The 12876-nt window shown below is 41.3% G+C and overlaps 2 non-coding genes and 1 pseudogene across 2 annotated transcripts; all 3 read left to right on the top strand.

The window, feature by feature from the left end:
* The first annotated feature begins 3424 nt into the window (after positions 1–3424).
* LOC130299081 (U2 spliceosomal RNA) lies at positions 3425–3611 on the top strand. The gene has a single exon (XR_008850279.1). It is a non-coding gene; the product is annotated as a U2 spliceosomal RNA (small nuclear RNA).
* A 2090-nt stretch (positions 3612–5701) lies between these two features.
* LOC130299075 (U2 spliceosomal RNA) lies at positions 5702–5892 on the top strand. The gene has a single exon (XR_008850273.1). It is a non-coding gene; the product is annotated as a U2 spliceosomal RNA (small nuclear RNA).
* Positions 5893–12700: 6808 nt separating this feature from the next.
* LOC130299082 (U2 spliceosomal RNA) lies at positions 12701–12876 on the top strand (annotated as a pseudogene).

The following is a 12876-nucleotide window of genomic DNA, read 5'->3' as shown; positions in this document are numbered from 1 at the left end:
TTCAAAAGTAATGAGTTTGTTGTTAAAAAAGTTGTCCATATTGTTCCGGGTAGGGTATTATTAGTGCATTTTATTTTCAGGGGTTTCACATATAAAGTAATTAATGTTTATGCTCCAACTGGGAGGAAGGAAAGAGGGGAGGTGTTTGAGAAATTATATTTCTTTTTGAGTGGGAGGGATGATGTGTTCCTTATAGGGGATTTCAATTGTATAATAACAGAGGGGGATAGGAGTAGTACTACGGTGGGTGGTGGGTCTGGTTTAGACAGTACTAGTAAGCAGCTTAAAGAGATTGTAAATTTATTTGGGTTAAAGGATTCCTTTGTTGCCCATAATGATGGTACTATCGGTTATACATATTTTTCTAACAATACAAGTTCGCGTATTGATTTCATTTTTGTCTCAAAACTAATGTCTGTTTCTAATTTCAGACGGAGGAGGTTACCGTTCACGGATCATGCCTGGATTGAGTGTGTGGTAAAAGGTGGTGGTCTAAGTGAGTATGGAAAGGGTGTTTGGAAGTTGAATGTGTCTTTATTGGATAATGAATGTGTATTACAAGAATATAGGGAGCGTTTTGATGGATGGGTGTTGAGGAAGGATGCATTTTATAGTGTGGTTGAGTGGTGGGAGTGGGTGAAGTTAGAGACTAAAAGGTTTTTTATTAAAAAAGGGTGTGAGAAAGGGAGGAAAGATAGAGAAGAGTATGAGAGATGGCAAAGAAGGTTAGAGTATTTGTATGAATTGAGGCGTTTGGGGATGAGTGTTGAGAAGGAGATTGAGGAAGCTCGTGGAAGTGTGAATGAGTGTCTGGAGAGGAATGGAAGGAAGATTATTGCACAGGCTAGGGTTGAAGTGAAAGAGAAGGATGAGAAATGTAGCAAATTTTTCTTTAAAAAGGCATTCAGTAAAAAAACTGAGATGATGAGTGTTTTAACGAATGATGGGGTAGAGGTCTTTGGTAAGGATGAGGTGTTAGAGGAAGTGTGGAAGTTTTATTCTGATTTATTCACGGAGAAGGAGCGGGACGTGACTCTAGAGGAGGAATGTTTGGGATATGTGGATAAGCGTTTGGATGAAATTGATGGGTTCTTTATGGAAGAGGATGTGAGGAAGAGTGAGGTGGAGGATGCTGTGAATGGGATGAAGAAAGGAAAGGTGGCAGGGAGTGATGGTTTGCCTGTGGAATTTTATCTTGTGTTTTGGGATATGTTAGGGGATTATGTATGGGAGGTGTGTAAGGAAGTACTTAGGAGAGGGAAGTTATCTAAAAGTATGAGTGAGAGTGTGACTGTGTTATTGTTTAAAAAAGGGGATAAGAGGGATCTTAAAAATTGGAGGCCTATAGCGCTCTTGAATTGTGATTACAAAATTATTGCTAAAGTTATTGCGAATAGGTTAAAGGATGTGATTGATTGTATGGTAGGTGAGGAGCAAATGTGTACAGTGCCTGATCGTAGGATTTCTGAATGTCTGTTAGGTCTGAGGGATGTATTGTGGGACTGTAAAACTAGGAAGCAAGGTGTGGCTGTTGTTACGGTGGATTTTGAAAAAGCGTATGATAGGGTGGTGCATGATTTATTGTTTAGGGTTTTGAGGAGGATGAATGTGCCGGACAGAATGGTGAAGTGGATTGAATGTTTGTATAGGGACATTTATAGTAAGATTCAGGTCAATGGTTTTCTGAGTAGGGAGGTGAGTATAAAATCTGGAGTGCGGCAGGGGTGTCCCCTGTCGCCAATTCTTTTTATTTGTATGATTGAGCCTTTGTTGGGGATGATTAGGAGAGATAAGGTGATGCGGGGTATAGAAATACCTGGTAGTCATGGGAAGGATATGCGAGTGATTGGTTACATGGATGATGTTACTGTTGTATGTAAGTCAATGGCAGGGGTAAGGCGTGCTAAGTTATTGATTGAGTGTTTCTGTTTAATGAGTGGGTTTAAGCTTAATGTTGGGAAGAGTGGTTGTAAATTTTTTGAGGGGTGGGGAGAGAGTGGGTTGTGCGAGTGGCCTGTGAGAGAGGGGGGTGTGGAAGTGCTTGGGGTGGTGTTTGATAATGATTTGTATGGGAAAGAAAGTTGGGAGAGGGTTTTGGGGAGGGTGGGGAATAAAATAAACTTCTGGTCTTTAAGGACTTTATCGATTGAGGGAAGGATTCTGGTTATTAAAGCTGTTATAATTCCTATTTTGCTTTATGTTAATTATGTGTTTCCTCCACCGGATAGGTGTCTGGCAAGAATTATCAGGCAGATCTTTGTTTTCTTATGGAATTCAAGGATGGAGAAATTGAGTCGTGGGAAGGTGGTGAAAAGCAGAATGCATGGTGGGAAAGGAATGATGAATGTGGAAGTGTTCCTGGCTGTGAAGTATGTCAGTTTTTGTCTCGCTGTAAGTAAGAAGGAATGTGTGTTTGGGTGCATGGTAAGGTATTTGGCTGGTAATGTGTTGTTGAAATATAAGCTAATGGAAAGGGACTTAAGGGTACCTGTAAGTTTTGAGGTTCCTTGGTTCTATCAGAGAATAGGGCGGTGTGTCAGGAAAAATAATCTGGAATGTGTGACTGAATGGAATGATAGTAAGAAGGTGATGAAAGTATTGGAGCAGAGAGAAACAGTGGAATGTGTGGGAGGTCTGTCTGAGAAGGATTGTAAGGTAGTGTGGAAAAATGTCAGTCACAAGGAACTGACAAATAAACAAAAGGACTTGTCTTGGATGTTAGCTCATGGGTGTCTGCCAACAAGGGAATTTCAGAGGAGAAGGAGATTGGTAGACAGTGAAGTGTGTCCCAGGGATGGTTGCGGTGGATGTGAGAATTATGTACATGTGTTTTGGGAGTGTGGTTATGCGAAGTCTGTGTGGAGAAAAATGTCTGGTCTAATTAAAAATGTTACTGGAATTGAAATCTTATCCTTTAATATGATGATGTTTGGTTTGTGTGCAGTGGAGAGAGAGAAGGCAAGAGTGTTATGGTTCATAGTAAATTGTGTAAAAGAGGTTCTGTGGGATGTAAGGAATATTAGGATTTTCAATCAAACTGAAGTAAGTGTGAAGGAGTGTCTGGGCATGATCCGTGGTAAAATTTACCTTTACGTATTATGTGATAGGAAAAACTATGGTTCTGATGATGCAGAGGGGATCTGGAAACACAAAAAATGGAAGTACTGGTTATGATTGTATTCTTATTTGTCTTTCTTTTTCTTTTCTTACAGATTATATCCTGATATGAAGGGACAGTTGGAGGGACAGAATCCGCTGCAATTTATTTTTTCTGAGGGAAAGTCATGAAGGGAAAGCTTTTTGTTATATGTACATGTAAAGACATGCTTCCTGTATATATTGTATATGTCAAATATGTGTTATTCATGTGTTTTCAGATGAATATGTAATTTTTTGAATGATTTACTTGGTTATGTATTGTATATTTCCTTTTCAATAAAAAAAAAAAAAAAATAAAATCTGTTCTTATCAGTTTAATATCTGATACGTCCCCTATCTGGGGACCATATATTAAATGGATTTTTGAGAACGGGGGCCGATTTCGAAGCTTGCTTCCGTCGCCCTATGCATTGACCCGATATGGCAGTATCTTCGGGTACAGTGCACCACCCCCTTACAGGGTTAAAAAGAAAGATTCCTACTTTCATTGCTACCTGCTTGCTGGCTAGCCAGCTAGCCAGCCCTGTGGGCCTTGCTGCTGCTGCAGCCAAAAAACAAAAGGTGGTGCTGCTGCTGCTTCTGCTGCTTCTGCTTCTGCTTGTGTCTGGCCCCTGTTGGAGCGTCCAGGCACAGGACTTCTGCTGCTGCTGACTAAATGGCCTCCTTAATTGGATCATTTGAGTAGCCAGCACACCTGTGCAGGTAGGGCATGACATGATAGGCAGCTGCCTTGATAGCGGGTGGGTGCTGAATGTTCCTAATTGACAAAATAAGATTAATGCTTATGAAGAAATATAAAATCTCATCCCTTCCCCAATATCGCGCCACACCCCTACCCCTTAATTCCCTGGTTGAACTTGATGGACATATGTCTTTTTTCGACCGTACTAACTATGTAACTATGTAACATAACATGGGGGGGGGGGGGTCTCCTGGCTGTTCACACAGGTGTGTCATTGCTGTACATTGACCATGCATTGCTTCTGTGGTATTGCAAAGGCAAAGACAAATGCTTCCAGCCATCCATTGCACTAATGGATTGGTCATCAGCTGGCTGTCTATGTCCCGCATCAATATAGACCAAAGTACAGAGGGTTAGGCTATGCTATTGTGCACCTACCTGATGCATCAGAAGGTGCGAGGCCCTTGCTAAATTCTGTGCACAGACTTTGAGATCTATGCTTTAGACTGTATCTAAACCTGCTCCAACATGGACTGACATTCTGGCCTACTTTCAGCCGATGCGACTTGTCTGTCGCTGAACAGTCGCTTTTTATGTATTCAGCACCTATGTATAATGTTGTAAAAATGCTCTAGAAGCTAAAGTCGCAGAAATGTCACACATATTTGGCCTGCAACTTTCTGTGCGACAAATTCAGACAGGAAAAATCAGTATAAATCCTTAGAAAATTATCCCCCAGTGTCTCCATCTGCTGGCGGTATTGAATAAGCATTGCTGCACTGATGGGGTATGCATTAGACGAAAAAAAAGAAGAAAAAGAAGAATAATACGCCCAGAAAAGAGGCGAAAAGGAGAAAAACGTAAAAAAACGTGAAAAAAAAGTAAGAGGAAGAGAAGGGAAAAAAAGGTGGAAATGGGTTTAAAAGTGATTTCGGCGGAGAAATATATATATATATATATATATATATATATATATATATATATATATGCGCACACACACACATAGATATAAACGTATTCTCCGTTGAGATATTGCAGCCGCTGCTGTGTCCAGGCCCAGGAGCCTTAGCACTGTGCTGTGATGTCACTCAATACCACTGACATCACTAGGTGTAAACAACATCTCTCCTTTGCTGTGTATGTGACTATGGAGCTGTTTGGTGATGTCGTCTATTACGGCCTTCATAGAAGCAACAGGAGATTGTTGCATCCATCTTGAACCCTCAGAACTACAGTGCTATGATGTCACTCACTTCCACAGGCCTTGCAGAGTGTAAACAACAACAACCCAGCTTTGTTGTGTATGTAACCATAGGGATTTGTGATGTCACCTAGAACCTTCACAGCAGCGACAGCTTTATGAGGAGCATCAGCACTGCTCTGCCTGAGCAGAACCATCACCGCCATAGGTTGTCAAATAACCCGGATTTAACCCACACAGGTAAGTCCAATGGGGTGCAGGCATGTCCTCTATGCTTACAGCTTCCCGTGGGTGTTGGTTTGATACCGTTTGGGGACAGCCAAGGAGGCATCTGCAGGCAACAAAGGTAGGTGTGTGCTTGTGTGTGTGTTTCCTATGCAGATCCTAAGCCCAGTGTCACATGCAAGTAGGAGGAGTAAGAAGGGTTCCTGGCAAATCCGGGTTATGGATTGCATTTAAAAAGGCCCCGTGGGAGTGCAATGGGCCCCTGTCTTGCTGCTTAGCAATAATGGTATGGGTTTAGGTTCTGCTGTGTGTACTGGTGGTTGACTGCCCCACAGCCCAGAGTGTGCATGGAAAATTGTCTGGCAGCCTCCCTGACAGCAAGCAGTGATAGTGCCCATGAAGGGGACCTTGTTGGGCCCGCCCCTTTCACGGTTATCGCTTCTCGGCCTTTTGGCTAAGATCAAGTGTAGTATCTGTTCTTATCAGTTTAATATCTGATACGTCCCCTATCTGGGGACCATATATTAAATGGATTTTTGAGAACGGGGGCCGATTTCGAAGCTTGCTTCCGTCGCCCTATGCATTGACCCGATATGGCAGTATCTTCGGGTACAGTGCACCACCCCCTTACAGGGTTAAAAAGAAAGATTCCTACTTTCATTGCTACCTGCTTGCTGGCTAGCCAGCTAGCCAGCCCTGTGGGCCTTGCTGCTGCTGCAGCCAAAAAACAAAAGGTGGTGCTGCTGCTGCTTCTGCTGCTTCTGCTTCTGCTTGTGTCTGGCCCCTGTTGGAGCGTCCAGGCACAGGACTTCTGCTGCTGCTGACTAAATGGCCTCCTTAATTGGATCATTTGAGTAGCCAGCACACCTGTGCAGGTAGGGCATGACATGATAGGCAGCTGCCTTGATAGCGGGTGGGTGCTGAATGTTCCTAATTGACAAAATAAGATTAATGCTTATGAAGAAATATAAAATCTCATCCCTTCCCCAATATCGCGCCACACCCCTACCCCTTAATTCCCTGGTTGAACTTGATGGACATATGTCTTTTTTCGACCGTACTAACTATGTAACTATGTAACATAACATGGGGGGGGGGGGGTCTCCTGGCTGTTCACACAGGTGTGTCATTGCTGTACATTGACCATGCATTGCTTCTGTGGTATTGCAAAGGCAAAGACAAATGCTTCCAGCCATCCATTGCACTAATGGATTGGTCATCAGCTGGCTGTCTATGTCCCGCATCAATATAGACCAAAGTACAGAGGGTTAGGCTATGCTATTGTGCACCTACCTGATGCATCAGAAGGTGCGAGGCCCTTGCTAAATTCTGTGCACAGACTTTGAGATCTATGCTTTAGACTGTATCTAAACCTGCTCCAACATGGACTGACATTCTGGCCTACTTTCAGCCGATGCGACTTGTCTGTCGCTGAACAGTCGCTTTTTATGTATTCAGCACCTATGTATAATGTTGTAAAAATGCTCTAGAAGCTAAAGTCGCAGAAATGTCACACATATTTGGCCTGCAACTTTCTGTGCGACAAATTCAGACAGGAAAAATCAGTATAAATCCTTAGAAAATTATCCCCCAGTGTCTCCATCTGCTGGCGGTATTGAATAAGCATTGCTGCACTGATGGGGTATGCATTAGACGAAAAAAAAGAAGAAAAAGAAGAATAATACGCCCAGAAAAGAGGCGAAAAGGAGAAAAACGTAAAAAAACGTGAAAAAAAAGTAAGAGGAAGAGAAGGGAAAAAAAGGTGGAAATGGGTTTAAAAGTGATTTCGGCGGAGAAATATATATATATATATATATATATATATATATATATATATATATATATATATGCGCACACACACACATAGATATAAACGTATTCTCCGTTGAGATATTGCAGCCGCTGCTGTGTCCAGGCCCAGGAGCCTTAGCACTGTGCTGTGATGTCACTCAATACCACTGACATCACTAGGTGTAAACAACATCTCTCCTTTGCTGTGTATGTGACTATGGAGCTGTTTGGTGATGTCGTCTATTACGGCCTTCATAGAAGCAACAGGAGATTGTTGCATCCATCTTGAACCCTCAGAACTACAGTGCTATGATGTCACTCACTTCCACAGGCCTTGCAGAGTGTAAACAACAACAACCCAGCTTTGTTGTGTATGTAACCATAGGGATTTGTGATGTCACCTAGAACCTTCACAGCAGCGACAGCTTTATGAGGAGCATCAGCACTGCTCTGCCTGAGCAGAACCATCACCGCCATAGGTTGTCAAATAACCCGGATTTAACCCACACAGGTAAGTCCAATGGGGTGCAGGCATGTCCTCTATGCTTACAGCTTCCCGTGGGTGTTGGTTTGATACCGTTTGGGGACAGCCAAGGAGGCATCTGCAGGCAACAAAGGTAGGTGTGTGCTTGTGTGTGTGTTTCCTATGCAGATCCTAAGCCCAGTGTCACATGCAAGTAGGAGGAGTAAGAAGGGTTCCTGGCAAATCCGGGTTATGGATTGCATTTAAAAAGGCCCCGTGGGAGTGCAATGGGCCCCTGTCTTGCTGCTTAGCAATAATGGTATGGGTTTAGGTTCTGCTGTGTGTACTGGTGGTTGACTGCCCCACAGCCCAGAGTGTGCATGGAAAATTGTCTGGCAGCCTCCCTGACAGCAAGCAGTGATAGTGCCCATGAAGGGGACCTTGTTGGGCCCGCCCCTTTCACGGTTATCGCTTCTCGGCCTTTTGGCTAGATCAAGTGTCTGGTCAGGAGGATCCTGGGAGTTTGTCCTACCTTTTCCAAGGGGGGCTGCTACGAGGAACCGAAAAGGCGATCGACAAGATGGGTGTTCGCATCCGTTACCTTACATCCGGTGAAACGCGGATTCGTTTTTCCTTTCGCTTTGATGTTGATGAAGACAAGCAAGAACTCGTCCAACTTTCTTATTTTGTGAAAGAAACTCTCTACAAGCTTCTTGGGGTGAAGAAAGAGAACATCGTCTGTCTCAGAGATCCTCGGAAGGGCAGCTTCATCCTAACTCTGGACTCTGCTTATGCATGCCAGAATCTTTTTGAGAAGCTGAAAAGCAATCAAGACCTTGCTGAGCTTGATGGGATCACGGTCACAGTGTTGTATACTGGAGGCGATATTCCTCTAGTTGTGTGTATGCACAATCCCTTTGTGACTGTGTCCCATATTGAGCTCTTTTTGGGGAAATACTGCAGTTCTGTTAAGTATTCCCATAAGGTGATGAATTCAGAAGACCTATGGACGGGGAAACATAAGTTTTTTGTGAAAATGAAGGAGGATGCTACTGGCATTGGAGGGTTGTGTCATCCACCCTCCAACTTTTCTATCGGTCGGGATAAGGGCTATTTGTTTTATCCCGAGATGCCTACTTTTTGTAGGAAATGTAAGAAATTCGGACATACTATGGAAGTTTGCACGGACACTACAGTTCGCTGTGGTCGGTGCAATCAAGAAGGCCATGTTTCTAAGGACTGTGCTAAAATCGTCTGCAACATTTGTGGTGAAGAAGGCCATGCCTTTAAAGATTGCAGTCTCCGTTCCAGTGTAGCTAGATCGTGGGCTGACCGTGTAGCGGGGAGAGTGGGTGTAGTGCAAGCTGAAGTACCACCTGCGAAAGCACCCCAGCGGTCTGAGGCGCCTTCAGAAAAGCCGGCTGTAACTTCTCATGTCGTGGCGGAGCTTATGGACCTTTCTGCTGTGCCTGAGACAGAGGGGAGACCTTCTGTGGAGGGTTCTGGTGGTGGAGGGTCACTAGTGAGCAGTGAAGCCATGGAGGTTGGCGTGAAGGAGATCAAGCGGAAGAAGGAACTTGGAGATGAGCCACAACTTGGCATTAAACGGCCTGTCAAAAAAAGCTCAGACGAATGTGAGGACAGTCAACATGCATGGAGGCCTTCTATAAGATCAGCGTCCGATCCAAAAAATATCAAAGAGTTCGAAAGCCCGGAGTCACCTGTGGGTTTCATATCGGACTCAAACTCCAGTAGCGAATAGCTTCCTTAAAGTGCTCCTCTCTTAATGTGAGAGGTCTAAAGAGCCCTACGAGAAGGGCTGCTTTGTTTAGTTTTTTAGAGACCTTGGACTGTTCTCTGTTCTTTTTACAAGAATGTGGAATTGAACATAGTCCAAATTATGAGGACCTTTGTCGTAGCTGGACTTTGGGACCATCGGTCTGGTCGGGTGACAATCTGAACAGATCTTCAGGTGTTGGGATCTTGTTTAGAGGTTCAGATGTACAAGTTTTGTCCTTCTTAGAAATTATACCTGGTAGAGCGCTATTAGTTAATATTAAGTACAATGGCTCAGAGATTAAGCTTTTTAACATCTATGCTTCTCCTGAAAAAAATGAGAGAGCCGACTTGATTAATGATATTCAGGCTTTTATCCCAGGTTCAACACCTATTTTAATGGCTGGAGATTTTAATTGTTGTATGAGTGGTGATCATCGTGAGAGTGGAAGTGTGCATGTCAGAGTGGATAAAACAGAGAAACAGATTAAGAGTATGACTGAGGATTTTAACTTTACCGATGTCTGGAGGAGAAAATACCCAGACGACCCTGGTTACACATGGGAAAATAATGTCTGCAAATCCAGGATTGATTTTATTTTTTTATCGGAAAGTTTTAATCTAGTTGAGGTTTCTCTTTTATCGAATATTTTCTCTGATCATAAGTTATTACATGCACATGTCACTTTACCTGGCCTAGAGAAAGGCAGAGGCGTTTGGAAGCTCAACACTACTTTATTAGAGGACATGAAAACAAAAAATGATTTTATTGCTGCTTATAACAAATGGAGATTGCGTCAATCCCAATATAAAAATATTTTGGATTGGTGGGAGGATGTTAAAAAGTGGACTAAACTGTTTTTTATCCGTGTGGGCATCCAAAAGGCTAAGGAGAAAAAGTTATGGTTTAAAATGTTAAACACTAAAATCCAAACATATTATAAACTAAAGCAAGCCGGGCTTGAGATGGATGATGTTATTGCTCAGACAAAGAATGAAATAAAAAATGCCATTAGTCAAAAAGGAAAAGAAATGATTTTTAACAGCAAGGTGCAATGTCTGGAGAATGATGAAAAGTGTTCGAGATTCTTTTTTAAGAAGGTGGTGGGAAAGAAAGAAATGATATCTGTAATAGAAGGGAAGATAACTAATGAAGAGATGTTGCGAGAAGCACAAGTATTTTATCAGGAGCTTTTTAATAAAAAAGATATTGATATTTCCTTTACTAATGATGTTTTAGATACCTTGGATTCAAAACTTGACAAAACTGACCAAGAGAGCCTTTGTGATGAAATCTTTTTACCTGAACTTTTAAGCACTTTTAAGAGTTTTTTAAATGGTAAAACACCTGGTTCGGATGGGTTGCCAGTTGAATTTTATCTGTGTTTTTGGTCCATTTTAAAAGATGATCTTTTAGGTATTTTTAACTGTGCTTTTAAATCTGAGATTTTACCTGCGTCCTGGAGAGATGGTGTTGTTACTCTGATTTTTAAAAAAGGAGACATCTCTAAATTAGAAAATTGGAGGCCTATTACCCTGCTAAATACAGACTATAAGGTTTTAGCAAAAATTTTAGCAAATAGGCTCAAGCAGGTAATTTCTAAGGTTATACACAGTGACCAAGTATGCGGAGTACCTGGAAGGAAAATAAGTGATCATCTAAACCTTGTAAAAGATGTTTTATGGTATCAGAAACAATGTGATCAGAAATTGGCAATTTTATCCTTGGATTTTCAAAAGGCTTATGACCGTGTTTCTCATGATTTTTTATGGTTGGTTTTAAAGAAAATGAATTTTCCTGATTTTATTGTTGGAAAAATTGCACTTTTATATAAAAACTGTTTTAGTCGTATTTTAATTAACGGTTTTTTATCCCAAGAGGTATGTTTACAGTCTGGGGTGAAACAGGGGTGCCCCCTATCACCCATTCTTTTCATATGTGCAATAGAACCTCTGTTGAATGTTTTGAGAAAAGATAAGCTCATTAGAGGAGTGCCAATCCCTGGAAGTGGAGGACAGAGCGTAAAGACGATAGCATACATGGATGATGTTAATATTCTATGTCCAGATGAACCATCCCTGAAACGTGCTATCAGACAGACAGAATTTTTTTGTGAGGGCTCTGGCTTCAAATTAAATAAAAATAAATGTGATTGCTTTGCAATAGGGAATTGGGGCAATACGGAGGTGAATGTGCAATATGATAAAATCAAAATCTTGGGTGTCATCTTTGACAATGAAAATAATGGAGAGGAAAGCTGGTCCATCGTCAAAGAGAAAGTGCAAAAGAAAATAAGTTTTTGGAAAATGAGGAAATTAACAATAGAAGGAAAAGTACTGATAATGAAAGCTTTGTTGCTACCTATCATGCTATATTTAAGCTTGGTTTTCCCACCGAGTGAACGCACCTTAAAGTTTTTAAACAAGATTTGCTTTCATTTTTTATGGGGGTCTAAAATGGATAAACTCAGGAGAGATGTAATGATGAAGACAAAGAAATTGGGGGGTAAGGATGTGCCTGATTTAAAAAGGTTTTTATATATTCACTTTTTTTCTATGTGTTTTAATGGCTTGCAAAGAAACTGTTATTGGTCTTATTTTTTAAAATATGCTGCAGGTCACATTTTTAGAAAAAGAAAGTGGATAACCTTACCTTTAACGTCCCCAATCTTATTTATTCCCCCAGCACACTATGTGGTTTTAGAAAAGATTATTCGTATTTATGGCATTGCTAATTTTAGTCAAGAAATTTGTAGTAATGCACGAAAATTAGTTCCTGAAATCAGGAAGATAGAACAGATTTGCTTAATATCTAATTATTCCACTGAGAAATCTCTAAGAGTTTGGAGGATGGTGAATATGGGATTCTTATCTAATGACTTAAAAGATCTGGCCTGGCAGATAGCACATCAATGTTTGCCTACCAGAGAATTCCAACACAGAAGAGGATTGTGTCGTAGTGCAAAGTGCCCGAGAATGGGGTGTCCTAGTGAGGAAACAGTTTTACACCTTTTTTGGAACTGTTTTTACGCCCAAGAGATATGGCATTTGATAGGACCCTTACTAAAATTCATTTCTGATCTTAATTTTTTAAATCATGAAGTTATTTTATATGGATTTTATAATGTTTTATCTGTGGAAAAGTCTCGGGTTTTGTGGATTAGTATAAATTGTATTAAAATTGCACTATGGAAGACGAGGAATATTCTTCTTTTTAAAAGAGACACTATTACCTCTAAAGATTGTGTTCGCCTAGCTCTTAGTGAGATGTATGTTTTCTATTTATTGGATAAAAAAAGATTAGGTCACAAAGTGGCTAAAAGTCTTTGGAATCTACATCTGTGGAATATGCTTTTAGCAGACTAAGTATAATCTGGACTGCGTAAGGTCTTTTAGTCTAAGAATATTATATCTAAAAGTAAAAAATCTGTTCTTATCAGTTTAATATCTGATACGTCCCCTATCTGGGGACCATATATTAAATGGATTTTTGAGAACGGGGGCCGATTTCGAAGCTTGCTTCCGTCGCCCTATGCATTGACCCGATATGGCAGTATCTTCGGGTACAGTGCACCACCC

Source organism: Hyla sarda, unplaced genomic scaffold (genome assembly GCF_029499605.1).
Source record: "Hyla sarda isolate aHylSar1 unplaced genomic scaffold, aHylSar1.hap1 scaffold_1034, whole genome shotgun sequence".
Classification (NCBI taxonomy): Eukaryota; Metazoa; Chordata; class Amphibia; order Anura; family Hylidae; genus Hyla; species Hyla sarda.
Note: the sequence above shows the minus strand (reverse complement) of the source record. Positions and strands in the feature narration are given on the sequence as shown.